Raw genomic sequence first — 26,518 nt, 5'->3', positions numbered from 1 at the left:
CGCTACATAAAAATAAGGCCATTTAGCCCCCAGAGAACCCGACACACCTATACATAGGTGGTATCACTGTACTCGGGAGATGTTGTTGAACACATATTGAGGTGGTTTTTGGCAGTAACACATAACAGGAACTGAAAATACATGCCTAAAGTACAATGTGTGTGAAAAATAACACAAAAAAATGACTACCCAAAAGTTTGACAAAGACTGATGGTTGAATTAGTGCATGGAAAGTGTTAAAATACCAGCATTTGAAATACCCTAGGGGGTCTACTTTTCAAAAATATATGGTTTGATGGGGGTAAACTCCATTGGCCAGCTTCAGAAATGTCCCAAATAGGACATGGGTGCATGATGACCAATGTGAAAATTCCAAGTTGAAAAACTGGAATGTGCTACCTAAAAATAAGGCCATTTAGCCCCCAGAGAACCCGACACACCTATACATAGGTGGTATCACTGTACTCAGGAGATATTGTTGAACACATATTGAGGTGGTTTTTGGCAGTAACACATAACAGGAACTGAAAATCCATGCCTAAAGTACAATGTGTGTGAAAAATAACACAAAAAAATGACTACCCAAAAGTTTGACAAAGACTAGTGGTTGAATTAGTGCATGGAAAGTGTTAAAATACCAGCATTTGAAATACCCTAGGGTGTCTACTTTTCAAAAATATATGGTTTGATAGGGGTAAATTTCATTGGCCAGCTTCAGAAATGTCCCAAATAGGACATGGGTGCATGATGACCGATGTGAAAATTCCAAGTTGAAAAACTGGAATGCGCTCTCTAAAAATAAGGGCTTTTAGCCCACAGAGAACCCGACACACCTATACATGGGTGGTATCACTGTACCCAGGAGATGCTACTGAAGACATATTAGGGTGTTATTTGGCAGTAACCCTTACCATTTTATCAGTAAATATATTCTTAAATTGCTATTTGTCAAAAAATCAAATTATTTCCCCCCCCCCCAAACTTTGGCATAGATTGGTGGTAAAATGGTTGCATGAAAAAAGTCAAAATACCCCAAGTTTAATACCTTAGGTTGTCTTCTTTTAAAAAATATATACATTTGAAGGGTTATTCAGGGATTCCTGACAGATATTGGTGTTACAATGTAACTATCGCCAATTTTGAAAAAACATGGTTTTGAAATAGCAAAGTGCTACTTGTACTTATTGCCCTATAACTTGCAAAAAAAGCAAAGAACATGTAAACATTGGGTATTTCTAAACTCAAGACAAAATTTAGAAACTGTTTAGCATTGGTATTTTATGGTGGTTGTAGATGTGTTAGAGATTTTGGGGCTCAAAGTTAGAAAAAGTGTGTTTTTTTTCATTTTTTCCTAATATTTTATAATTTTTTTTATAGTAAATTATAAGATATGATGAAAATAATGGTATCTTTAGAAAGTCCATTTAATGGGGAGAAAAACGGTATATAATATGTGTGGGTACAGTAAATGAGTAAGAGGAAAATAACAGTTAAACACAAACATCGCAGAAATGCAAAAATAGCCTTGGTCCCAGATGGTCAACAAATTGAAAAGTGGCCTGGTCACTAAGGGGTTAATCATTGTATGAATTAGATTAAGAGACCATCCATTAGCTACAGAGAACATCAATTATTCTACTTTTTAGCAACATTAAGTATAATTATGTAAACTTACATTTTAAATGGGAAGAGTTTTTTTTATCATTTTAAAATTGGATATAACGTCTGAATTTATAATGGAAACCAAAATTAAAGAATATTTACAGTATATGATTTACTAGTTAAAGCAATATAAAACCATAGATAGATCACAGGCAGACAGACATACATGAATAGAGATAGATAGATAGATAGATAGATAGATAGATAGATATGATAGATAGATAGATAGATATGATAGATACAATAGATAGATAGATAGATAGATAGATAGATAGATAGATAGATAGATAGATAGATAGATCGAGATGAATAGAGATCGATGATAGATAGACAGATAGATAGATATGGTAGGTAGATAGATATGGTAGGTAGATACATACGGTAGCTAGGTATATATAGTAGGTAGATAGATAGATATGGTAGATAGATAAATATGGTAGATAGATAGATAGATAGATATGGTAGGTAGATAGATAGATATGGTAGGTAGATGGATAGATATGGTAGGTAGATGGATAGATAGATATGGTAGGTAGATGGATAGATAGATATGGTAGGTAGATGGATAGATAGATATGGTAGGTAGATAGATAGATAGATAGATAGATATGGTAGGTAGATAGATATTGTAAGTAGATAGATAGAAATGGTAGATAGATAGATAGATAGATAGATATAGTAGATAGATAGATATGGTAGGTAGATGGATAGATAGATATGGTAGGTAGATAGATAGCTAGATAGATAGATAGATAGATAGATAGATAGATAGATAGATATGGTAGGTAGATAGATATGGTAGGTAGATAGATAGATATTGTAAGTAGATAGATAGATAGATAGATAGATAGATATAGTAGATAGATAGATATGGTAGGTAGATGGATAGATAGATAGATAGATAGATAGATAGATAGATAGATAGATAGATAGATAGATAGATAGATAGATAGATATGGTAGGTAGATAGATATGGTAGATATGGTAGGTAGATAGATATGGTAGATTGATAGATATGGTAGGTAGAAATATATGGTAGGTAGATAGATAGATATGGTAGATAGGTATATATAATAGGTAGATGGATAGATAGATAGATAGATGATAGATAGATAGATAGATAGATAGATATGGTAGGTAGATGGATAGATATGGTAGGTAGATGGATAGATAGATATGATAGATAGATGGATAGATAGATATGGTATATTGATTGATTGATAGATACACACACTTTGTTATTATTATTATTATTATTATTATTATTTAAATTTAACATACTTCATTAATTTTGTTAAATTACCATATAAATTTTACCATATAAATTGTGTTAATTTTACCATATAAATTGCTCATTTTTAAAGTTCCCAACACAGATTCTAGGGCAGACAAACACAATGATTGATTGATTGACAGACACTCACTCTTGTAAACATTGCTATATACTAATCTGATTCCTTGTGGGCTCTTAGATTGGAGCAGGAAAAGTACAGAGAGCTTGTATCATAAAGTACAACAAGTAAATATGTTATAGTAATTTTTAGTTACATTTAAAAAAGATTATTATTAAGTTTTGTTAAAGACATCAATGTACGATCAAGTATATTATATATGAACTCTTTATGAGGGTTAGGGGTATGTGTGGAACTCAGTATGCAGGAACAGATACACAGAACCAAGGAGTCTTCTTAAAAGCTTTACTGGTTGAGAAATCAACGAACAGTAGGTAGACAGATTAAAGACCACAGAAAAGGCCTTTTGTAATTCACTAAAGTATTTAGTAGAACAAAGTTCAATAGACAATGGTGTATAATAGAGCAGTACAGAATAATACATAGGTACAGCAGGCACAGCTGAACTGAAGAAGGCTGTTACTGGTATGGTACATGCAGGTTTCTCAGACGGCACAGGATAACCAGCGGTTACTGTTGGTGAGACGATTACAGGATACCAGATAGGTACAGCAGGTACAGATTCAGGAACAGGGTGAACATACACCAGTATCAGGATATTCTGCTTACCTTTCAGGATCCAGGAGAGTATACATGGGAACAAGGTAAGAATACTAGGTCTCAGGAGCAATGTAAGCATATGCAGGTATCAAGGTAAGTATGCTTGGTTTCAGGAGCAGGGTGAGCATACACAGGTATCAAGGTAAGTATGCTTGGTCTCAGGAGCAAGGTGAGCATACACAGGTAACAAGGTAAGTATGCCAGAGAAGTAAGCTCTGAATAGGGCAATAATTCAGTCCAGAATGAAGGGCTAGTTGAGCTTTTATAGGAACCCCCACACCTGAGTCTTCCAGGTGGCAGTTTCTATAATCAAAGGATAGCATTTTAAATTTAGGCAGTGTGCGGCCACGCGCACCTAGAGAGCTGCAGCCGCAGCTGATTCAGACGGATCTCGGCATCTTTCCACGTGGTACACTGACAAGGGGCGCAGCACTCTTGACGTTCGCAGAGACCGGGTCTTCCTGATCCAGTGCAGGTAAGGAAACTGACACTCTCATAAAAGGCATTTTATCTAACTTTTTACATCTGCATAAAATGTTATACTCTCAGGCTAAGATTGCTCAGTGTTTGAAATGAGACAGGTTAACTTAACATTGCACTATAGTTGACTTAATTTTGAAATACATACAAACAAGCCTAAATCCTGCATGTAACCAGATCTAATGGTGAGTACCACAGCTTATGGTTCCACCAAGGCCATATAGAGTACAGTATTTTTAAAATCCATAAGTACAGCTGAGCTGACAAATGGGAACATTTATACACCAGATTTAAAGTGGTGCTCTTGGTTGGGGAAAATGGTGGAAAAAGCACCCAAACATATGTCAATTTTTCAAAAGTACTTTTATCCATCTACCCATTCTGACAGATCATTAATGTACAATTTTGAATTCACAGAAGTATTTTTGTTTGCACATTTACAAATATGATTCTTTAGAAAGTGATCTCTTAATTTCTGCTATTTTTTTATCATGCATGTCACATGCTGTTGATTTAGGGGATGGCAATGTGCAGAAATGTTACCTCTTGTGAGTGTCTGTGTTTCTGTCTTTGAGCTTTTTGTTGGTGTCTCTGAGGGTGGATATTTTTTTCCTGTGGCTCTGTGAGGGTGCAAGTGTCTGTCTTTGTGCATTTTCCGTGAATGTCTCTGTGAGGGTGTGTGTATGTCGTTGTGCATTTTCTGTGGATGCCTCTGTGAGGGTGTGTGTGTATGTCTTTGTGTGTTTTCTGTGGATGCCTCTGTGAGGGTGTGTGTGTATGTATGTCTGTATTTTCTGTGGATGTCTCTGTGAGGGTGTGCGCATATGTCTTTGTGCTTTTTCTGTGGGTGTCTCTGTGACGGTGTGTGCGTATGTCTTTGTGTGTTTTCTGTGGATTTCTCTGTGACGGAGTGTGCGCATATGTCATTGTGTGCTTTCTGTGGATTTCTCTATGAGGGTGTGTGTGCGTATGTCTTTGTGCGTTTTCTGTGGACTTCTCTGTGAGGGTGTGTGTGTATGTCTTTGTGTGTTTTCTGTGGATGCCTCTGTGAGGGTGTGTGTATATTTATGTCTGTATTTTCTGTGGATGTCTCTGTGAGGGTGTGCGCATATGTCTTTGTGCTTTTTATGTGGGTGTCTCTGTGAGGGTGTGTGCGTATCTCTTTGTGTGTTTTCTGTGGATTTCTCTGTGACAGAGTGTGCGCATATGTCATTGTGTGTTTTCTGTGGATTTCTCTGTGAGGGTGTGTGTGCGTATGTCTTTGTGTGTTTTCTGTGGACTTCTCTGTGAGGGTGTGTGTGCTTATGTCTGTGCATTTTTGTGGGTGTCTCTGTGAGGGTGTGTGTGCATATTTCTTTGGGAATTTTCTGTGGGTGTCTCTGTTAGGGTGTGTATGTATGTCTTTGTGTATTTTCTGTGGATGCCTCTGTGAGGGTGGGTGTGTATGTATGTGTGTGTTTTCTGTGGGTGCCTCTGTAATGGTGTGTGCATATGTCTTTGTGCATTTTCTGTGGGTGCCTCTGTGAGGGTGTGTGCGTATGTCTGTGTATTTTCTGTGGGTGTCTCTGTGAGGGTGTGTGCATATGTCTGTGTGTTTTCTGTGGGTGTCTCTGTGAGGGTGTGTGCATATGTACAGTATGTGTGTGTTCTGTGGGTGTCTCTGTTAGGGTGTGTGCATATCTCTGTTTTTTGTGGTGTCTCTGTGAGGGTGTGTGCATATGTCTGTGCATTTTCTGTGGGTGTCTCAGTGAGGGTGTGTGTGTATGTCTTTGTGTATATTCTGTGGATGTCTCAGTGAGGTTGTGTATGTATGTCTTTGTGTGTTTTCTGTGTGTGTGTGTGTGTGTATGTATTTGTGTGTTTTGTGTAAGTGTCTTTCTCTCTGTGTGTGTATGTCTTTGTGTGTTTTCTGTGGGGGCCTCTGAGTGTGTATGTCTTTGTCTGTTTTCCGAGGCTGTCTCTGTGGATGTTTCCTTGGGTGTATGTGCAAGTTTGTGTTTGTGTCCATTGTCTGTTTCTTTTTAGGACATTTTGACCTTACTACAGATTATTCACATCTTTCTACAGACTTTGAGACTAATGAGACCTTTCTGGAAGTCACCAATCCACCACTTAACCTTTAACTTATTGTTTAAGCCGTTTAGGGCCCTTTCTTTCAGCCACTGCATGCTGTTGTCATTATATAGTTGGCATTTTCCTTGGCAAAAAGATAATCAGAACTCCATATTTTGTCTTGTAAATCTCCTTTTTTGACAAAACCGTAGTCTACCTCATTACTACTCAGGTCAATGTAAACAAGTGCTGAGTGTCTGTGCTTGAGTGTGATTGTGTGTTTATTTGCATGTCTGCTAGAGTGTCTATATGAGTGTGTGTTTCAGTGTATGATTTTTTTCTGTGTGTTTGTGTGTTACTACCTTTACAACATTTCCAAGTTTGACCACACAAGAATAAAGTGCATATACATTTTAGTCACTTGGTAAAAAAAATTGCACATCTCAAAGGGGTGGGGGTGATCAATGGTTAAGTCAGTGGCCCCAAAATGTCTAGTATCTGCCCTGATTAATATCTATAATTACATTACATGCCCAATACACCGTATGGACAGAAATATGGTATGTAAATATGTAATAATGTAATATGTTAATAATTATTAAGTTCAGGTTTTCAGCCACGCCAATTGCTAAAAGGTGCATACAATCCAACACACAACCATAAAATCTGCATAGAAAATATTTTGCAGTACAATGAACCATACTAATGAGATAAGTGGTTTTAAAAATGGCACTGCCATAGGATACCACCATTGCCACAAGGCAGTTCCTTAAATCTCTGCCCTACTAGATATTCCTTGTTCAACTGTAAGTGCTATTGTGTAAATTGGAATCATCTAAGATAAACAACAGCCTAACCATAAAATGACAGATAACACAAACTGCTGAGTATGAAGAACATAATACATAAAAACCAACTATCAACTTATCACTCACTACAGAGTTCTAAAACTTCCTCTAGAAGTAACATCAGCACAAGACCTGTGCTTTAGTAACTTCATGAAATTGGTGTCCATGGTCAAGAAGCTGTACACAAGATTTAGATCAACATGCAAAATGCCAAGCAGTTGGAGTGGTGTAAAGCACACCACTACTGAACTATGGATCAGTGGAAGCATGTTCTCTGGAGTATTAAATCATGTTTCACTGTCTGCAAGTCTAGTGGAAGAATCTGTGTTGTGGATGCTAGGAGAACACCGCCTACAGGAATGCATAGTGCCTTCTGTAAAGTGGTAGAGGAAGGATAGTAATTTCAGTTTATTTTTCAGAGTTTGAGCTAGGCTCCTTAGTTTAAAGTGAAGGGTCATCTCAATGCTAATATAGTTTAATGTAATTTTAGTTTAAAAGTTAGGTTGGATTAATCGTTAAAATAGTTTAATGTATTTTTATTATAATAGTTAGGGTAGGTTAATTATTCATTTAATATAGTTTAATGTAATTTAAGTATAATAGTTAGGGTAGATTAATTCATAGTTTAATATAGTTTAATTTAAATCTAAAGGTAAGTTTAAATTTATTATAAAAGGGATGAGTTAATATTTAATGTAAGGTTAGCGGGTTGTTAGGTTTAGGGGTTAATAGTTTAATTTAGGTTATGGCGATTTGGGGGGCTGGCGGTTTAGGGGTTAATAGGTTTAGTAAGTGCTAGTGATGTGGGAGGCCAGGGGTTTAGGGGTTAATAACTTTATTTAGTTGCGGTGGGCTCCAGGAGCGGTGGGATAGGGGTTAATAACTTTTATTTACGTGGCAGCGGTGTAGGGGATGGCAGATTAGGGGTGTTTACACTCAGGGTACATGTTAGGGTGTTAGGTGTAAACATAACTTTTATTATACCATAGGAATCAATGGGATATCGGGCAGCAGCGAACATAAGCTTTAGCTGCTTTCAGACTCCCATTGATTCCTATGGCATCCACGGCCTCCAGGGTGGCAGATTGAAAACCAGGTACGCTGGGCCGGAATAGTGGCGAGTGTACCTGGCAGAAATTTGATAACTAGCAAAAGTAGTCAGATAATGCCCAATTTGCATTCGGAACATCTGTAGTGAGGTAAGCATCGATCTGTGTCGGACTGAGACCGGCGGATCGTATGTTACGTCACAAAATTCTACTTTTGCCGGTCTGTAGGCTTTGATAAATAAGGGGAATCAGGCTCGCCACAATTAGGCTGCGGAATTCCAGCGTATTTGTGGTTGACGGTTTGATAATTAGGCCCCATATGCTGCTCTTACAATCATAATGAAGAACCGTTTGCAACTAGTAAATGTGAGGAAGGGTAGGTGCAAATAACTTTTAATTTGCGCTTTTTTGGGGGGCATGGAATGTCAAGGTGAATTTTTTTCCCCACAAAATATTAGTTTCTTGAAGAGGTTGTATTTAATCTAAGGCAATAGATGTTTAAGTCATCAAACTAATGCATTTGAAAAGTCAAAAAATATTTTAAAAAGCCACTAGAAAATTGTTTTCTGACAAACAGGAATATTGCAGTTGATTTCTTATACAGTTTATCAGCACTCATATCATGCCAAAAATGTATTTGAAAAACCTGGTATTATTGGGATAAGTTAGTCTTTACAAACCTCTTTGAAAATCAAGTCAAGACAACTTGGCTAGCTTAGAATATAACCCAGTGCTTTTAGATGGTATTATTGAAGAATGGGGATAGACACTTGTGAGTTACACTCTGTTCAGTTGTGCTATTTCTAACTAAAATATTTAAACTAAAGGATTGCTCAACTTTTTCAAATAATTTATTAGGTGAATAAATAATATATACAGTATATTATTATGCAATTACAAATTTATACATATTTACATATAGTGTCAACAGCTAGCAAAAGTCATGCAACAATTTTACTAAACTTGGCTAGCTTAGAATATAACCCAGTGCTTTTAGGTGGTATTACTGAAGAATAGGGATAGACACTTGTGAGTTACACTCTATTCAGTTGTGCTATTTCTAACTAAAATATTTAAACTAAAGGATTGCTCAACCTTTTCAAATAATTTATAGGTGAATAAATAATATATACAGTATATTATTATGCAATTACACATTTATACATATTTACATATACTGTGAACAGCTAGCAAAACTCATACAACAATTTTACTAAACATATTAATTCCAAGGAATTTACTTTATAAAATGCAATATATTAAGCATGTTAAACTATGTTCATTACAACTGATAATTTGAACTCCATCCAAAATATCGCTAACATTCTGGATATGTTTATACAAAGGGGAAAATTTACTATTACATTAAGCCAAGTTTTCCATGCTAGTACCATGCAGTAACCACCCAGGGAGGTCAAAGGAATAGGACTGTATGTATTTCCATAAGTTAAAAAAATACTTTGCAGTATACTTTCATTATTTATTTTTCTGCTTTTCTTGTAATTTAAATCTGAAGATTGTAGAATTTCCATGTAATTATTATTATTATGAGTTCTTTGTTTAGCGTCAAGCTAAAAATTATGTGAGACAAAATGATAGAGCGCCCTGCCAAGAGTTGCACTGTTGTAAATCATCTCTTATAAAGGTGAACTACAAAACCGATGGTCTCGTAGCCTTACATGCTAAGGGGGGTTCAAGAGAGTGACAAAAGGAGGCGAGGAAGTCAGCTAAGAAATGGGGCACTTAAAAGTTTGAAAACTAGGGGAGTGTTTTGTGGAGCAAGGCAGAGAGTTCCACAAGATAGGGGCCAGTCTGGAGAAGTCTTGTAGTTTGGAGTGTGAGGAGTTAAAAATAGTGGAGGAGAGAAGGAGGTCATGAGCAGAGTGAAGGGGACGGGAGGAAGAGTATCTGGAGACAAGGTCAGACATATAGGGGGGAGCAGTGTTATTGAGGGCCTTGAATGTCAGAGTCAGGATTTTGTGTTTTATTCTGGAGGTTAGAAGAAGCCAGTAAAGGGATTAGCAGAAATGAGCAGCAGATGAGGAATGACATGTAAGGAAGATCAGCCTGGCAGAGGCATTAATTATAGATTGTAAGGGAGATAGACAGCAGCTAGGGAGATCAGAGAGGATGGAGTACAGTAGTCAAGGCAGGAAATGATGAGAGAGTGGATTCAAGTCTTAGTTGTTTCTTGTGTGAGGAAGTAGCAAACTTTGGAGATGGTTTTTAAGGTGGAGGTGGCAGGAATTGGTCAACGACTGAATGTGGAGAGTGAGAGATCTGAGTCAAGTGTGCCCCAGGACATTGGGTATGTGGGGTTTCGGTAATGATGTTATTATCAACAGATATTTTTTTTAAGAGGGAGGGAAATAAGGAGCTCATCTTTGGAGAGATTTAGCTTAAGGTAGTAAGAGGACATCCAGAATGAAATATTAGAAAGACAGTTAGTGACACAATTTAGTGCAGAACCCTGGCAATCCTACATGCTGCACAGTTATTAGTTGATGCACATAAACTGTCTCAGATATGTGCCAAATTTGCCAAAGCAAATTAATGGCTATATTACTAGTTTTGCGTTAATAGTAAAAAAGCAGTTTTAAGGCTCATAACGCTGCTTTTTTAGTACCGCTGCTATTACGAGTCTTGTAGGTACAGCTGTCCTGCACACTTTTTTGGCCTTACCGCAAATCAACTTACGCAATTTGCATAAAGTCTATTTTCAATGGGACTTCCATTGCGCCGGTATTACAAGCTTTTATTTTTAGGCCAAAAAGTGAGCGGTACAGCCTATCCTGCAAGGTTCGTAATGCATTCTAAAGTCAGTAGTTATGAGTTTTACACTACAAAGTCGTAGCATAAAACTCATAAGCAAAGTGCTAAAAAGTACACTAACACCCATAAACTACCTATTAACCCAAAAACCAAGGCCCTCCCGCATCGCAAACACTAAAATAAAATTATTAACCCCTAATCTGCCGCTCCCGACATCGCCGCCACTATAATAAACATATTAACCCCTAATCTGCTGCTCCCGACATCGCCGTCACTATAATAAACATATTAACCCCTAAACCGCCGCACTTTCTCCTTTCAAACACTAGTTAAATATTATTAACCCCTAATCTGCTGTCCCTAACATCGCCGCCATCTACCTACATTTATTAGCCCCTAATCTGCCGCCCCTAACGTCGCCGCCACTATACTATATTTATTAACCCCTAAACCTAAGTCTAACCCTAACACCCCCCTAACTTAAATATAATTAAAATAAATCTAAATAAAACCTACAATTAATAACTAAATAATTCCTATTTAAAACTAAATACTTACCTGTAAAATAAACTCTAAGCTAGCTACAATATAACTAATAGTTACATTGTATCTAGCTTAGGGTTTATTTTTATTTTACAGGCAAGTTTGTTTTTATTTTAACTAGGTAGAATAGTTACTAAATAGTTATTAACTATTTACTAACTACCTAGCTAAAATAATTACAAATGTACCTGTAAAATAAAACCTAACCTAAGTTACACTAACACATAACCTTACACTACAATTAACTAAATTAAATACAATTAACTAAATTAAATACAATTAACTAAATTACAAAAAAAATACAAATACAAAGTAAAAAACAAATTACAAGATATTTAAACTGATTACACCTAATCTAATAGCCCTATCAAAATAAAAAGACCCCCCCAAAATAAAAAACCCTAGCCTAAACTAAACTACCAATAGCCATTAAAAGGGCCTTTTGTGGGGCATTGCCCCAAAGAAATCAGCCACCCACACAACCAACCCCCCAAATAAAACCCTAACTAAAAAGCCTAAGATGCCCATTGCCCTAAAAAGGGCATATGGATGGGCATTGCCCTTAAAAGGGCAGTTAGCTCTATTACAGCCCAAAGCCCTACCCTAAAAATAAAACCCACCCAATAAACCCTTAAAAAAACCTAACACTAACCCCTGAAGATCTACTTACAGTTTTGAAGAGCCAACATCCATCCTCAACGAAGCCAGGAGAAGTCCTCAGCGGAGCAGCAAGAAGTCTTCAACGAATCCGGGAGAAGTCTTCATCCAAGCCGGGAGAAGTGGTCCTCTAGATGGGCAGAAGTCTTCCTCCAGACGGCATCTTCTATCTTCATCCATCCGGCACGGAGCGGGTCCATCTTCAAGACATCCGATGCAGAGCATTCCCTTCTACCGAAAACCACCAATGAATGAAGGTTCCTTTAAGTGACATCATCCAAGATGGCGTCCCTTAGATTCCAATTGGCTGATAGAATTCTATCAGCCAATCAGAATTAAGGTTGAAAAAATCCTATTGGCTGATGCAATCAGCCAATATGATTGGACTTCAATGCTATTGGCTGATCCAATCAGCCAATAGGATTGAGCTTGCATTCTATTGGCTGTTCTATTAGGATTGAGCTCGCATTCTATTGGCTGATTGGAACAGCCAATAGAATGCAAGCTCAATCCTATTGGCTGATTGGATCAGCCAATAGCATTGAAGTTCAATCCTATTGGCTGATTGCATCAGCCAATAGGATTTTTTCAACCATAATTCCAATTGGCTGATAGAATTATTTAGTTATTAATAGTAGGTTTTATTTAGATTGATTTGAATTATATTTAAAGTTAAGGGGTGTTTGGGTTAGGGTTGGACTTGGTTTAGGGGTTAATAAATATAGTGCTATTGAAATAGATTAGTGTGCGCTACAGGAAATGGTACTATACACTGCTCTAAAAATACAATCCCTGTAATGTATCAAATGTAAGTAAAAACACAAATGAAGCACTAGGCTTCAGGATAGAGCAAATGCGCCGTTAGGCTTAAAGTATCAAAACCACCAATTAAAAGATATAAGTAAATTTAATACAAACAAAATAGTACACTTTAAAAAGAGGGACGTCTCCCTGCAATTGCAAATAACAAGCTAATTATAAAATATGTTAAAACAAAAAACCCATCTGATTATCAAATTTATCAGGTACTGTGTCCTTAAACGCAATCAGTGTGCAGAGGGTATCACATAGATGTAAGCAGTCAAAAATAATAACCGTATATGACAGGCAAAAAAATAATGATTAAAGCTTGCACTTTGGAGGAAATAAAACAGCAAACTGAAGTTTGGCCAGCCGTAGTAATTTAAACAGTTAGATATGATGACAGTTCTGTTTGACTTTTTCTGAACAAGTCCCAGACCGTATTGGTAATTTGTACTTTACCTTGAATCCAGGGGGTGTTTCCAGGGTATGTTTCTCGGTCAAAACTTGGACCGCAAATGCGACCGCAGCCGCTCTTGGGGATAGTGCTCCACAGACCTTTGCACATGTGAGTCGGCGTCTGACGTCACGCCTTCCCTGTGTGTCTTCCGAATCCGATGCTCTGACAGCGTAAAGGCAGACAGCTGTTCAATATTTCTATATATTGGCTGTGTTGGTTTGTGATTCCTGCCAACTGTAAATTGGGCTCAGATGGAGAAGTGGGGTATACAAATTCCTCCTCACTCTCAAATCAGCACGTTGAAAATTAACCCGGGTTAAATAGTGAAATAAGACTGAGTAAAAGTTATTCTTGGTTCAACGTTACAGTGTCACATATACAAGCGACGCGTTTCGCCCTCCCTTGGGCTTTATCACATACATCTTGATAAAGCCCAAGGGAGGGCGAAACGCGCCACTTGTATATGTGACACTGTAACGTTGAACCAAGAATAACTTTAGTAAAGTAATGATTTAAAGTTTATGTCAACAACTGAGTACTGAATTGCATAAGATCTTATCATAATTTTTTTATTATTTACAAAACCCTTGTGAGTATATTGATCTTTTAACTTCCTTTGCTTGACTGTAGACGATTAGAACTAATTGTAAACAAATTTGTGCTATAAGCAATTAGTGTACTGCGTAACTTGTTAACACAATATGCATCATTTTGCAGTACTCTCTTTAGACACTGTGGGACAAGCACAACATTTATTATTTTAATAAATTAATTAATTACGGGGAACTAATCTTTAACAATAATATCTCTTTAATATGGCTTTACTTTTTTAATGTATTTTTCAATATATTGTTTGTTTATTTTTACAAATATCAATTTTGATGAGTAGTTAAAACCAGCAGTGCTGAGATTTATGATTTGTGCCTTACTGGAAAAAGCTGTGTGATAATTGGAAAACAAGTCAGTTGTAACCTGATGATTGATCGAATCTTCTCAAAAGTCAAAATATTGGACATTGCTCATGTCTGGACGGCTTTCACATGCTTTTTCAAATGCTTATATGGTTGTCAAATAATTAAAAGCAATTATTTTTATAGACAAACCAGAACTGAAGAAATAGACTTTCAGCTATGTTGCGCCCAAAGGTTATATTAATTATTTGAAACATTTTTTCCAGTAGTACACAGAATTATCTAACAGAAACAGAGGATCCCTCCAATTAGTAAGCAATGGAATATCATCATTTCTTAGAGGGGTCTTGATTTGGGGGGAATGAAGCCTATTACTTTTTGTTGTGAACTAAAAATGTTTGTGTGAACTGTAGATTAGTAATTGGCAGCAAAACACAATTTATAATTAGTGTTGAAAATGTCTCCTTTCCCTAGATTTCATTGAACTCCATCATTACATTCAGTGAAATACCACGACAAGACATTCACCCTCCGTTGACTCACCCCCATTAACCATCCTGTCTTCCACTGTATCACACTTTATCTATCATAACCATACCAATCTGTATCATTTTAAACATTCCTTATATTGGCCTGATATTTTAAATATATTGAAAATAATAACTTTAATAAATTATAATAAATAGAGAATTAAAATAAAACTTTGAATAAGTAATACAAATGTAATTATTTTTCTTTATTCCATCAAAATAACTTATAAAATGACTTTTTGCTTTTATATTTTCGTACTGGTGTGTTTGTGTCACCAATGCGGCTATAGGAAATGCCTTTATTAGCCAGTGAGGAACCTAAACCTCTTGGGATCAGTTTGTCATACTCTTACATTGATTTTGTTTAATTATAAAACAGCTTTATTAAAGGGACATGAAACTCAATATGTTTTTTTCGTGATTCAGGTAGGTCATACAATTTTAAACAACTTTCAAATTTACATTATCTTAGTTGCCTCTTTCTCTTGTTATCCTTTGGTGAAGAAACATCAATACACATGGGTGAGCCAATAACATGAGGCCTATGTGCAGTCACCAATCAACAACTCCTGAGCCTACCTAGGTATCCTTTTCAACAAAGGATACCAAGAGAATAAAACAAATTAGATAAAAGAAGTAAATTAGAAAGTTGTTTAAAATTGTGTGCTATATCTGAAAATTGTGAAAGAAGAAATTAGGGTTTAATGTCCCTTTAATGTTTTCAAGCAATTCTATTTTAGCAATGTTTATGTATCTTTAAATTAAACTTTAAAAAATATATATATCATGGATATAGAAAGGATCAGTTACACAAGATGAAATATTTTGTCTGAAAAAATATTTTAATATCCATTTAAGTATATTATGGTAAACTGTTCAAAAAAGTTCTGAACAAAGTATTTAAAGGTGCATAAAAGCAGAGAGAAAAAAAGAAACAGATCTAATGTGTTAGAGGGTTTTATTATTGTGTTGTTGCTTGCATAGAAATACAAATGCTAAACACATAGTTAAAGCAGCTGCAGAGTAGAAGTGTGCTTCTTTGACCTAGCTGAACACATCTGAATTGTTATTGACAAAAAGGTATATGTCTATAGCCACCAATCAGCAGCTAGCTCACAGTAGTGCATTGCTGCTCCTTAGTCTACCAAGTTTGCTTTTCAACAAAGGATACCAAAGAACAAAGGACATCGCTAACATAAAAGTACATGCTCCATCTGAATCATGGCAGTTTAGGTACAAATAAAACTTCTAGTTAATTCCCTGTCACTTTACCATCTTCACTGCCAGAGAATACTACAACATTGCAATTTTAATTGTTTCATTTTGACTTCCATATCCCTTTAAATTGGCTACCTATGTGACTATGTAACCAGTTTTATAGTTGTATGGTCTATTGCAAACTGTTAGAAGAGATGTGGGGATTGTTTGTTTTTTTATTCAGTGGCATTCAGGAACTTATTCCTTTAATGGTTTTCTATTTTTTCTTCTTTGCAATAGAAAAACCTGTCGGATATGAAGGGGCCACTTATCTAAAACTCTCCATTCAGGCGAGAATATCTAAGAAGATCAGTCAGTTCTTCATGAGGTTCCCTAAGGACACATTTTACATCAATAGCTGTATCGTTATAGTAAAAAAAAAAAATCTAATCCATTAGAGATTGTAATTGTATGGACTATTGACCATAGACCACTGCGTGTTTAGCCCCCACTAAGAGGTTAAACACACAGTAGAAATACTGATTGGGACTCACAGAGCACTGATGGGATCAGCAACGTTTTCTTCTCAGGGACCAGCAGTGCTCTGCGAGTCTTGAGAGATATTTCTACTGTGTATTTATCCCCTTTGCTTTGAACCTAAAAAATCCTAACTATATTTTTTTCCAGTAATGCACATATTTAGGCTTTTAGATGTAAATGTGCCATCCTTTATGGGTTTGGAATAAGTAGAGGAAGGTGCAAGGTTTCTATGGAGATAAGGTCTAAAAAAGGTCTATGGAGATCACCATATGACCTTTACAAGGGGGTTTACGTCTGAAAAATGAAGTATGATTACATTACAGTATCAAATGCTTAATACACAGTAATCTATACAAAAATACAGATAGGAGCAGTAGAAGATATTCCAGTAACGGTTACATAGTATGCCAATCAAGCTTTACACCTTCTAAAATGCTCAGGAGGCCGCTTTTGAACCTTATAGGGAATATTGATTATAACAGAAGGTATTCTGAAATAAAGAAGACCACTCATGTGTCTCGTATAATAAACTCCAATTTCCTATAACTTAACAAGTCTAACATATAACTCAGCATATGTATTAAAAAGAATACAAGTTTAACACATCCTCAAGTAGATATTAAATACATAATAGAAAAATATTATGACAATTAGAACAGTGGAATATATAGCGTGGGCAAATTAGTTAGTTACCAAGGAATTTTATACTATACAATTATAGAAGGAATTTTTTTCAAATATTTTACTAATCCTTCATTTGCCTGGGCTTTGACCAAGGAAACATTCTCAATCCTTTAGGTATATCAACAGACAGACAGATGCCAGTCTCACTAATGGCAGAGTATTCAATCAGAAAATTAAAGGGTACCAGTTAGTATTTTACATGGATGTAGTGTAGGGCTAAGAATGGCCCGGGGGGGGGGGGGGGGTTGGTAGTAATATGGGAGTATTAATTGTGTCAAAGTTAAGCTAAAAAATAAAGTCAGAATTTATGCCCATTATAGGAAGCAAGCAGGTAATACAATTCAGAAAATGGTTTAACATAACTAACATATTTAAGCATTAGAACTGTATCTGATACAGAAGATATTCACTGAACTGGGTTTACGATTAATTAGATATATGTGTTTAACTGTATAGAAATTATGCAGGCTTAAGGACATTAAGTGATCTAAGTCTCCAGGGTATTTACTCAAAATCTTGATGCCAGTATACTAAAGTCTGCATGGAAGTTATGTATAGGTCGATGACATGTCCCCTCATTTTGATCAACATCAGAGAGTCCATTCGGTCTCTGGTAACATCAAAAAGTCTCTCAGATTGAGGTTGGCTACTGCTCTTCATAAATAGCACTTTAATCAAGCCCTTCTCTGTGCCTGTAGTCGTGCAGGAGTGTAGCTGCCTAAAGATTGTTCTACCTCTCTTTACTGCTATAACTGCATGTGTTTGACTTGCCACATCTGACAAAGTAGCGTATTCTGTAATTAGCGGCTGCCTCACCATGGGCTCCAGCCTTGACACTCTATTACTTGAAGGTGAAACAGAGCAACCTGCTTTTAACAATGGTGTTTCAACTAAGCCTCCCTTGAACTCTCAGATGTAATATATACATCCATGGTAAGAGCCTCTTCTGGATCTTCTTTTTCGATAGCCCCCATCTCTATATTATTCCAATTTACCACTTCGATGTCAGAGATAATTGCATCAGAGTTGTCTCCTGACATCTGACAGTCATTAGTGTTATACCAGACTTCAGTGAGACTCTTTGCAAGGCACAAAAAATGCTTACGCAATAAGTGTTCCAAGGCTCTCAAAGAAATAGTGTTTTTAGCCATCATATTAAGGAATATTTTCCACTTCATGTCTCTGAGCAGCAACCATCCAAGGTGCTGCTTAGAGACATGCCCCTCTATCTTTAAGTATTTCCTTATTCAGTGGCATAAACAAAATATGTGAAATGATTGGTTTGCAGATTTAATACAACAATGGTGTTTTTTCAAGTTTATTTTAGTGTCTCACTGTTCAGTCTCATGCAAAAAGTGTGAAAAGATTAGTTTAAAGGTGTAATAAATCCAAAATAGTTGAAACATAAAGGTGTGTTGCCTAAAAAAAACCTATAACTTCAAATATGTCAGTTTTTAAATCCTATAAAATCCTAAAGCACAGTTGTTAAAATATAATATAATTTTTGTAGATCATAAAAATCCAGGGCTTATACATTACAGTATAGAGATCAATAAAATAAGTAGATTTAAAAACACTGAATGCATTAAAAATTGTATTAAATATATAAATTACAAGTATGCAGCAAGCTGTTATGCTATGGTACTGTCTGCCAGTACCTAATATGGCAGGGGATAAGTGTGTTTCTGGGTGGAGGGAAAACAGTTGTTTTGGGAGGGATCAGGGAGGTGGGAGGCATCGGGTAGGAGGGCAATACCTACATTACTGTACTATTTCCATTACAGCTAACTAATTAACCCGTTAACTGCTGGGAATTTCAGAAATGTGGTGTGCAGCAGCAATTAGCAGCCTTCTAATTACCAAAAACCAGTGACAATGCCATGCGTGTCTTCTATTTTTGAACAAAGGGATCCCAGAGAAGCTTTAACAATAATTTGTGTTGTGATTCCACAATCAGTGGCCTAGATTTGGAGTTTGGCGTTAGCCGTGAAAACCAGCGTTAGAGGCTCCTAACGCTGGTTTTAGGCTACCGCCGGTATTTGGAGTCGTGTAGGTAAGGGTCTAACGCTCACTTTTCAGCCGCGACTTTTCCATACCGCAGATCCCCCTACGCCATTTGCGTATCCTATCTTTTCAATGGGATCTTTCTAACGCTGGTATTTAGAGTCGTTTCTGAAGTGAGCGTTAGAGCTCTAACGACAAAACTCCAGCCGCCGAAAAAAAGCAGGAGTTAAGAGCTTTCTGGGCTAACGCCGGTTCATAAAGCTCTTAACTACTGTACCCTAAAGTACACTAACACCCATAAACTACCTATGTACCCCTAAACCGAGGTCCCCCCACATCGCCGCAACTCGATTAAATTTTTTAACCCCTAATCTGCCGACCGCCACCTACGTTATCCTTATGTACCCCTAATCTGCTGCCCCTAACACCACCGACCCCTATATTATATTTATTAACCCCTAACCTGCCCCCCTCAACGTCGCCGCCAGCTACTTACAATAATTAACCCCTAATCTGCCGACCGCAAAGCGCCGCCACCTACGTTATCCTTATGTACCCCAAATCTGCTGCCCCTAACACCGCCGACCCCTATATTATATTTATTAACCCCTAATCTGCCCCCCTCAACGTCGCCGACACCTGCCTACACTTATTAACCCCTAATCTGCCGAGCGGACCTGAGCGCTACTATAATAAAGTTATTAACCCCTAATCCGCCTCACTAACCCTATCATAAATAGTATTAACCCCTAATCTGCCCTCCCTAACATCGCCGACACCTAACTTCAAACATTAACCCCTAATCTGACGACCGGAGCTCACCGCTACTATAATAAATGGATTAACCCCTAAAGCTAAGTCTAACCCTAACACTAACACCCCCCTAACTTAAATATAATTTACATCTAACGAAATTAATTAACTCTTATTAAATAAATTATTCCTATTTAAAGATAAATACTTACCTGTAAAATAAATCATAATATAGCTACAATATAAATTATAATTATATTATAGCTATTTTAGGATTAATATTTATTTTACAGGCAACTTTGTATTTATTTTAACCAGGTACAATAGCTATTAAATAGTTAAGAACTATTTAATAGTTACCTAGTTAAAATAATAACAAAATTACCTGTAAAATAAGTCCTAACCTAAGTTATAATTAAACCTAACACTACCTATCAATAAATTAATTAAATAAAATACCTACAATTACCTACAATAAAACCTAACACTACACTATCAATAAATAAATTAAATACAATTTCTACAAATAACTACAATTACATAAACTAACTAAAGTACAAAAAATAAAAAAGAACTAAGTTACAAAAAATAAAAAAATATTTACAAACATAAGAAAAATATTACAACAATTTTAAACTAATTACACCTACTCTAAGCCCCCTAATAAAATAACAAAGACCCCCAAAATAAAAAATTCCCTACCCTAATCTAAATTAATAAATTTAAAAGCTCTTTTACCTTACCAGCCCTGAACAGGGCCCTTTGCGGGGCATGCCCCAAGAAAATCAGATTGAGCTCGCATTCTATTGGCTGTTCCGATCAGCCAATAGAATGCGAGCTCAATCTGATTGGCTGATTCCATCAGCCAATCAGAATATTCCTACCTTAATTCCGATTGGCTGATAGAATCCTATCAGCCAATCGGAATTCAAGGGACGCCATCTTGGATGACGTCCCTTAAAGGAACCGTCATTCGTCGGGAGACGCCGGAAGAAGAGGATGGATCCGCGTCGGATGCTTCAACATGGACCCGCTCCGCACCGGTGGAAGAAGATCGAAGATGCCGCTTGGATGAAGATGTTTGCCGGTCCGGATGTCCTCTTCTTGCCGGATAGGAGGAAGACTTTGGACACTCTTCTGGACTTCTTCAGTGGATGTCTAGCCCCCGCTTGGGTTGGATGAAGATATCGGAGCCAGGACCGATTGGTGATACCCGGTGAGGTGAAGACAAGGTAGGAAGATCTTCAGGGGCTTAGTGTTAGGTTTATTTAAGGGGGGTTTGGGTTAGATTAGGGGTATGTGGGTGGTGGGTTGTAATGTTGGGGGGGGGTATTGTATGTTTTTTTTTACAGGCAAAAGAGCTGATTTTCTTGGGGCATGCCCCGCAAAGGGCCCTGTTCAGGGCTAGTAAGGTAAAAGAGCTTTTAAATTTATTAATTTAGAATAGGGTAGGGATTTTTTTATTTTGGGGGTCTTTGTTATTTTATTAGGGGGCTTAGAGTAGGTGTAATTAGTTTAAAATTGTTGTAATATTTTTCTTATGTTTGTAAATATTTTTTTATTTTTTGTAACTTAGTTCTTTTTTATTTTTTGTACTTTAGTTAGTTTATGTAATTGTAGTTATTTGTAGAAATTGTATTTAATTAATTTATTGATAGGGTAGTGTTAGGTTTAATTATAACTTAGGTTAGGACTTATTTTACAGGTAATTTTGTTATTATTTTAACTAGGTAACTATTAAATAGTTCTTAACTATTTAATAGCTATTGTACCTGGTTAAAATAAATACAAAGTTGCCTGTAAAATAAATATTAATCCTAAAATATCTATGTAATGTAATAATGTAATTATAATTTATATTCTAGCTATATTAGGATTTATTTTACAGGTAAGTATTTAGCTTTAAATAGGAATAATTTATTTAATAAGAGTTAATTAATTTCGTTAGATGTAAATTATATTTAAGTTAGGGGGGTGTTAGTGTTAGGGTTAGACTTAGCTTTAGGGGTTAATCCATTTATTATAGTAGCGATGAGCTCCGGTCGTCAGATTAGGGGTTAATAATTGAAGTTAGGTGTGGGCGATGTTAGGGAGGGCAGATTAGGGGTTAATACTATTTATGATAGGGTTAGTGAGGCGGATTAGGGGTTAATAACTTTATTATAGTAGCGCTCAGGTCCGCTCGGCAGATTAGGGGTTAATAAGTGTAGGCAGGTGTCGGCGACGTTGAGGGGGGCAGGTTAGGGGTTAATAAATATAATATAGGGGTCGGCGGTGTTAGGGGCAGCAGATTAGGGGTACATAGGGATAACGTAGGCTGCGGCGGTGTACGGAGCGGCATATTAGGGGTTAATAATAATATGCAGGGGTCAGCGATAGCGGGGGCGGCAGATTAGGGGTTAATAAGTGTAAGGGTAGGGGTGTTTAGACTCGGGGTACATGTTATAGTGTTAGGTGCAGACGTAGGAAGTGTTTCCCCATAGGAAACAATGGGGCTGCGTTAGGAGCTGAACGCTGCTTTTTTGCAGGTGTTAGGTTTTTTTTCAGCTTAAACAGCCCCATTGTTTCCTATGGGGGAATCGTGCACGAGCACGTTTTTGAGGCTGGCCGCGTCCGTAAGCAACTCTGGTATCGAGAGTTGCATTTGCGGAAAAAATGCTCTACGCTCCTTTTTTGGAGCCTAACGCAGCATTTTTTTGAACTCTCGATACCAGAGTTAATTTTATGGTGCGGCCAGAAAAAAGCCCGCGTAGCGTTAACAGCCCATCTACCGCCAAAGTCCAAATCTAGGCCAGTATGTAGAATATACTAAAATGGACCTAGATCAATAACTTGGGTTGTTTTCTTATTTTCTTATTATTATTATTATTGTTTTAATAGTTAACTTTCAAAATAAAAAGCTTTATATTTGTTTAAATTGAGTGATAGCAAAAATGCTTAAAATTCCCAGGTATTTTGGGCATTTTCTTTTAAGTTCCCACTAGCGAAAGGGTTGAAGGATTCTGAACAACCACACTGTCAGTGTGTTTTTCAAGTCACAATCCCAAATGGATTTTGGTGGAAATTTAGACCGCTGCTTCTTACACCCAATGACGCCTCTGAGGTTGTGATAGAAAATCACAGAGAGCTCGCTCGCTGTCTGTGATTAACAGCCCCTTCAGTCGCATGATTGGTTGCCTGAATAAAGGGGTGGGCATTACACAATGCAATGACTGTGTAATGATACATACTGGCCAGCGGGTCAACAGATCTGCTGCCTCTATGTAGAAAAGGCGGGCGGACAGCTTCACAAGTTGAGAAGCTGTTCGCCCGCCTGTTAGTACATGTAGCCCAAGGATTAACCCCAAACAAGATGGAGTGGCAGATAATTTGATATTGGTTGTGCGAACTCGATTGTGTATGTTTAGGTATGATAAAGTATGTTTATGAGATTCACAGTAATTAAGTCAGGGCTGCTCTTTCTTCAGATATAAGGCTGGATTAAGAGGGGAGCTCAATTTAGCTCTCCTGCTTGAGCTATAACATTCCTAGACAGAAGCTTTTTGAGCATGTTGGGTTGTGCTCATATTAGGAGTTGAAAGTAAAAAGTTTGCTCACGAGCAAAAACCCGATGTGGGCAAAAAGCTGACTTTAGAATATCGCAACCGCATTAACATATTCTCCCATAGACTTTAATGGAGAAAATAATCCTAACCCAATCACGTTTATTCAAATGTGCACAACCCTACATAAATTATGAATATATCATGTTCCAATGTTCTTCAATTAGAAGAATATGTTCTATTTAACCTTAAATCATTTTTTTCTATAGATATCTGATGGATGTTTGGTGAAATCTCTCTCTTTCTCTCTCCCCCCAATAGAATTCCTGCTTTTGTTATTAACTTTTTGCTTAGTGAAAAATTACTTTAAATTTGAGAAACATTTCTTTCTACAAATATTTCTTTCTACAAATAGCAGGGACTACTATGGGCTCTAATATGTCTCCCGCATATGCCAATCTGTACATGGTATGGTACGAGACCTTTATCATGAACCCATTATCAAACTCTAACATAACATTTTATGTTAGATATATTGATGATGTGTTTCTTGTATGGAGAGGCACTACTGATTCGTTTGTTTCTTGGATCACGACTCTTAATATACTTGACACACCCATACCCTTTAAATATGAATGTAGCATTGGCACTGTACAATTTTTGGATTTGAAAATTTTTCAAAGCGTACACAAAGGAAAGTTAAGGTTTGCTACCACACTATACTCCAAACCAACAGACAATAATTCCCTGCTACTGGCATCTCCTCTCAGTTCATGCGAGTAGCACGTAATAATATGCATGACAGTACTAGGGTACAACAAGAAGAGACCATAAAGAAAAAAATGAAGGAGAGGGGCTACAGACCATTGGATACAACAGAGCATATGAAAAAGTGTCACAACAGGACCAAGCATCAATCCTAAGTAAGATGTGTGGAGAAGAGTACTACCAATAAATTGAATTTCATTACGACATTCACTCCCCTACACAAAGTGATGGAGGATTTGATTTGATTGAATTGGGACATAGTGAGATCAGATAGATCACTCCTGTTTACACAGATGGAAGCTCCTGGGGTGGCATACAGAAAATCCCCCAATTTAAGAGACACCCATGTACACAACAACCCAGTAAAATTTTATCAAAAAGGGTCTTGGTTGGATGGGAATAGAAAGTTGGGTTGCTATAAATGTGTGGACTGCCCTACCTGCTATAGCATGATCACAGCACCACTGTTTCACCATCCGCATATGGTGAAGCGCTACAAGATATATTATAGATTATCCTATACAAGGGATTATGTGATCTATATTCTATCATGTCTGTGCTCCCTTGTCTACGTTGGTAAGACTGTTACTACATTTAGAGAAAGGGTGGTCAACCACCACATCATAAGGGAAGCTATTGACAAACAAATATCAGATGAGCTGTTGGTGAGATACTTTTTGCATGGCATACTATTGCCATCCTAATGACCATGTTAATTGATTATGTGCCACCACTTAAAAGCAGTGGTAAAAGGCACAAAAAAACTATTGCAAGTTGAAACACAATGGATTTACAGTTTGGACACTGTAGCCCCCAAAAGTCTTAACACACAATTGGACTTCAATGTGTTCCTATAGACAAATGTTTCTATGACTGGTTGGTCTAGGTTGCATTTGGGTTGGAATCAAATTTGCCCTATTGTCTGGCTGGTACTGCAAATTTTGCATAATATTTCTACCATATTCCAGCATGCAGGAGGTGTGAGCTATATCCCAGTGCACAGTGATTACTATTATTAGTTTAGCATGTGTATTTTAAAATTTTAGTGGACTGTGATTTTAGCCAGTTGCTGACTTAACAGTGATATATGTATTGGTGGTGGGTTCCGATATTGGTCGAGACGTTGGTTGTTAACCGATGGGCGACTGACAGTGAGTGATGTAGGTATTACGTATCACGCAGTAGGAGGCTATGGTAATTAGCCATGTGGCCCCTGTCATAGAAGGCGTCAACACGTTGTGATGTGGCATAACATGATTGGCCCAGTCACACTGGAAGCAACAGGCACAAAATGTGTAAATAGGAGCGGATAATGTGTTATGGCTAGATTACGAGATGTGCGTTATGAGCTGTGCATTGCTATCTTGCAGTTTATTCTCACCACTGCTCACTTTCCTACAGTGCTGGTATTACGGGTTTTTATCAACCCGGCGTTAACTGGCAAGAAGTGAGCGTTGAGCAAAATTATGCTCCATACCGCACTCCAATAGCAGTGCTGCTTAAGTGAGCGGTGAGCTGGTTGTACGTGCTTGTGCACAATTTCCCCATAGACATCAATGGGGAGAGACGGCTGAGAAAAAGTCTAACACCTGCAAAAAAGCAGCGTAAATCTCAGTAATGCAGCCCCATTGATTTCTATGGGGAAACTAAAGTTATGTTTACACCTAACACCCTAACATGAACCCCATGTCAAAACACCCCTAATCTTACACTTATTAACCCCTAATCTGCCGCCCCCGACATCGCCGACACCTGCATTATACTTATTAACCCTTAATCTGCCGCTCCGGACATCGCAGCCACCTATATTATTCTTATTAACCCCTAATCTGCCGCCCCCAATGTCAACAGCACTATACTAAATTTATTAACCCCTAATCTGCCGCCCCCAATGTCGCCGCCACTATAATAAATGTATTAACACCTAAATCTAAGTCTAACCCTAACACACCCTATTTTAAATAAAATGTAAATAAATATAAATAAAATTACTATCATTACCTAAATAATTCCTATTTAAAACTAAATACTTACCTATAAAATAAACCCTAAACTAGCTACAATATAACTAATAGTTACATTGTAGCTAGCTTAGGGTTTATTTTTATTTTAAAAGCAAGTTTGTATTTATTTTAACTAGGTAGAATAGTTACTAAATAGTTATTAACTATTTAATAACTACCTAGCTAAAATAAATACAAATGTACCTGTAAAATAAAACCTAACCTGTCTTACACTAACACCTAACACTAC

Source organism: Bombina bombina, chromosome 5, assembly GCF_027579735.1.
Source record: "Bombina bombina isolate aBomBom1 chromosome 5, aBomBom1.pri, whole genome shotgun sequence".
NCBI lineage: Eukaryota > Metazoa > Chordata > Amphibia > Anura > Bombinatoridae > Bombina > Bombina bombina.
The sequence above is the reverse complement of the archived record's forward strand: the minus strand, read 5'-3'. Positions refer to the sequence as shown.